Source organism: Phodopus roborovskii, unplaced genomic scaffold, assembly GCF_943737965.1.
Source record: "Phodopus roborovskii unplaced genomic scaffold, PHOROB, whole genome shotgun sequence".
Taxonomy (NCBI): domain Eukaryota; kingdom Metazoa; phylum Chordata; class Mammalia; order Rodentia; family Cricetidae; genus Phodopus; species Phodopus roborovskii.
The window spans coordinates 17264407-17268709 of NW_026126448.1; the positions used below are offsets into that span (position 1 = coordinate 17264407).

Here is a 4303-nt window from a genome sequence, read left to right on the forward strand (position 1 = left end):
AAAAACAAAAAAACAAAAAAACACCCAACAACAAAAACTTGTAACATAATGAGTCTCCATAGTCATCATTCTCAACTGCCCAAACTACTAATCCATTGCTAATCTCTCACTCCATTCATTTCTCTCCTCTTAATGGATTAATTGAAACAAAGCTCAGGCATTACATTTTATTTATAAATAAGAATTCCTTATCCTAAAGAACTGGAGAAGTGGTTCAATAGTAAAAGCACTAGCTCCTCTTCAAGGGAACCTGGGTAACATTCCCAGCATCCACATGGTGGTCACAACAGTCTGTAACACTGGTTCCAAGGGATCCCATATCCTCTTCTAACCTCTGCAGGCACCAGACATACATGGTACACAGATATATATATATGCAAAACATCTATACACATAGCACAAAATAATAAACACTTTAAACTCTTAAACTCCTGTTCAAATATTCTAATTATCTTAATCTTATTTTTCAGGGTTAAGGATAAGCAAACCAACCAGCATCCACATAAGGCCTACAAAATGCAATAGGTTGATGTCTTCTAATGATTTCCTACCTTTTCCCCACAGCAATTATCTGATAAAGAAAGCTCTATGAATATATACACATATCACAAAAATATTCACAAGAGCCAGGCAGCTGTGGCGAACACCTTTAATCCCAGCACTTGGAGGGCAGACAGCCTCCAAAGCTACAGAGAAACCCTGCCTCGAAAAACAAAACATTCACAAAAATAAAAAACACCAAACTCAAGATCACAAGAACTTCTGGTAGTGATAAGGAAACAAGAATGGCAAGGAGACATGGATCAGTCTTTATGTTATTTTTTGTTTTTGAGAGACAGTTTCATTTAGCCCACACTATCCTGAAACTTGCCAAGGATGACCTGAATTCCTGATTCTGCTTCCTTCCTTTGCCTCCCAAATCCTAGAACTATGGGAACCATACTAAGGTATTGTTTTTTTGTTTTTGTTTTTTTTTTGTTAAATCAGTAACAATAAAAACCCAACAAATATGGTGAGAAAAGATAAACCTGGCGAGTAACTATAATCATTATGCTACCTTGTTTAATTTTTTATGTTTGAAATATGTAGTAAGAAATACTTTTAGGGGATGATTAAATGGCTCAGTGAGTAAAAGGTACTTGCCCTACTGGCCTGGTAATCTGAATTCAATCTCTAGTACCAGGTAAAGACAGATGGAAAGAACCTCCACTCCCACACCATGTACATGCACAGAAATTCACACACCACACACTACATAAATTAATTTAAAAAAAAAAATTGAGCCAGGTGGTGATGGCTCAGATCTTTAATCCCAGCACTCAGGAGACAGAGGCAGGCAGATTTCTGAGTTCAAGATCAGTCTGGTCTACAGATCAAGTTCCAAGATAGCCAGCTATAGAGAAACCCTGTCTTGAAAAACCACAACAAACAAACAAACAAAGGAAGATTTGGCTTTGGTCTTTTTGAGACAGGGTCTCACTCTGTATCCCTTGGCTTGGTACTCACTATGTACACCAGGCTGGCTTTAAAATTATAGGTGGGGGTGGTGACATGCACCTAGAGTCCCACCACTCAAAAGGCAGAAACAGATGGATCTCTGTAAGTTCAATGCCAACCTAGTCTACATTGTCAGTTCAAGGTCAGCCAGGGCAGTAGAGACCCTGTCTCAAAAACAACAAAAAACTCTCAAAACACAACAACAACAACAACAAAAATTAAGTTATAAAGCCAGTGTGAAAAATACACCTAAGTCTCAAGTATTTTCCCCTAATAAAAGGAAACTTCACAGTACTTCAGTCTCACAAGGTTATTAACAAGAACAAATAAGACTATGAACATAAAGCACTTAGTACGCTATAGATACAATTCAGAAGTGGTGGCTACAGTTACAACCTACATCTCACCATAAGAATCTTAAACACAGGGAAAAGGACAAATTCATAATCCGCTTAGTGAAACATCTAACCATATTGTCACACTAAACCAGACTTGATGGATAACTGAAATACCATGTAAATTCCTCAAATTAATAGCCCATGAAGTGTCTTGTACTAGAGGCACTAGGCTAAAATCCAAAGACCTCATTCATTTGAAGTCTCTGAACTTCAATATAAATGAGCCCACTCATCTGTATTCCTAGCATTTAGGAGGGTGAGTTCAAGGCTATCTGAGGCTCCATTTCGATTTACAAAACAGTATGAGCTGCTTTGAAGGAAGGTGGGAGGGGAAGGGAGGTGTTTGAGATAAAGTCAATTTGAATCTTCAAGGGAGGAAAACCTTCAATAAAACTGAAGTTCTCAAAAGGCATGGTAGTACACGCCTTTAATCCCAGCCATTTGGGAGCAAAGGCAGATGGGTCTCTGGAGTTCCAGTCTAGCCAGGGGTACACAGTGAGACCTGTCTCAAAATAATAATAAGCCTGAAGCTCTTAAGTCCCACAATTACTCCTCTCCCATCACCTGCACTTGGCACTTGCCTGGTAAATCCTTTAAACATGGCGGCTTCTTTATTTTTAGGGGAATATTTTCCTATTTCCAAATTCTCTTAATTCTTCTGCTCCACATCCCTGTGACCCTATTCTGTCCTTCCATCTCTCACCTGTCCACCCCCTTCTTCACACTCAGTGTACCACCCCCTCTCTGTTCTCTAACCTCCTGGTTGCAACCTCAGAAACTGGTTCCCTATCTATTTTTATCTTACCTCAAAAAACCTATTGCCTCCAGTACAAAGCTTCATTCTATTTAGGACAGTAAAACTCCAATGCCATATGTATACTACGCATCCTCTTTCAAGGCTCTAAAACCAAAGCCATTAACTGTCTGATACGCAGGGCCAAAAGCAAGGATCATTTTGCAAAGGAGGGGACTTCTCACTGGCCTTTGAGTTCCAATCTCTCCGGAACACAATACAGGTGAAGCACACAGAAAAAGCTTTATCGCTATAATGGACCCAATTAAAAAAAAAAAAAACTGAAACAAAAACAAAGTGAACTGAAATTATCGGAATTTTGCGACTCCCTCTGTGGTAACTGCAAACACTGTAAAATAGAAAGGCAACTCGTTTGGAATCTCTGCTTTAGGTAACAATTCCCGAGGCTAGGGTGACAAAGAATCCCACACCGGTCCAGGCAGCAGAAATTTTCTGAACTGAAGCAACAGGTTTCTTTTATAAGAATGCTCTATTAAAGCTTGGGGCCCCTAACAACCACGAAAAATAAATAAATAAATAAGGGGGGGGCAAGCCAGTGAATGGCGGCCCTCTTCCGGGCTCATCCTGAGACGTCTGCAGCGTTCCCTAAGGGCCTGGGTGAAAAGAGCAAGGGTGGCCTAGGGATGCCTTTCCAAGGCTCCCGCCTGGCCTCTCCTGGAGGAACCCTGCCGCCGCGCCCAGGGCCTTTGCACTTCCCTCCTCCCACTTGGGAGAGCGAGTACTCGCCTCCCCGCGGGTAGCGGGAGAAGCGCGGGTTTTCTCCGTGCCCCTCCCCCCAGGCAGGGGCGACACCGGTCCCCGCGGGCTCCGGCGGGGCACCCGACCTCCTGGGACCCACGCCCTCGGCCACACCTCAGCAGGCTGCGTCCCGCGGTCGCCGGGAAGAGGGTCGTGCTCTCCCACCCCGACGCGCCGCGGGAAGCCCGCCACCCTTGCTCTCTCTCCCTAGCAACACCCACCGCGGCACGAGCACCGGGCAAGCTAGCCCCCTGCCCCCATCGCTCGCGGCCCGAGGACCTGACAGCTCTCTCCCTCTGCTGGATGAGGGGCGTCACTCGCCCACGGATGTGGAGGTGGGGGGCAGGGACAACCTCCCCGCCCGCCATCACCTCAGGAGCGAGAAATCAGCCCTTCCCTCAGCGAGACCAGGGCCTCCCTCCTCCTCGCGGGGGCAGACGATGTTTGCGGCCCCGTGGAGATGCAACAGGCGACCCCGACCCTCTGCCCAGACGACGAACGCCGACCTTCCGTCCCCCCCCCCCCCCAGCTCTTCACCTCCGGAAGCCGGGCCAAAGCCTGGGCGAACGGCTGCACCTCACTCCGCCCCCTGCGCCATTTTATCGCCCCCTTCTCGACCTCCCCCACCCCGAGGCAGCGAGGCCAACACCAGGGGGAGGGCGAGCAAACAGTGATTGGCAGGAAACCGCCCCGCCCCTGAGAGGGTTGCGTCCTGGGCAGCCTTCCCAACCCCGCCTTCCGCACCGCCTACCCTGCCTGGTGGCTCCGCCCCTTCCTGCTTCATCGATCCCTTCGACTCTCTGCTGCTCCTGACTTAACTCCTGGGCGGAAGAGGATCTAGGCCTAGCAAGCGGAG

The 4303-nt window shown here is 46.6% G+C and overlaps 1 protein-coding gene across 6 annotated transcripts in view; it reads right to left on the bottom strand.

The window, feature by feature from the left end:
- S100pbp (S100P binding protein) overlaps window positions 1-4151 on the bottom strand; it is a 34839-nt gene extending 30688 nt beyond the window's left edge. For 2 of the 6 annotated variants that reach the window (XM_051188898.1, XM_051188897.1), the window contains exon 1: window positions 3985-4151. The gene's annotated coding sequence lies outside the window, so the exon portion shown is untranslated. The other 4 variants (XM_051188899.1, XM_051188900.1, XM_051188901.1 and 1 more) reach the window with 4 other exon arrangements.
- Window positions 4152-4303: the final 152 nt, after the last annotated feature.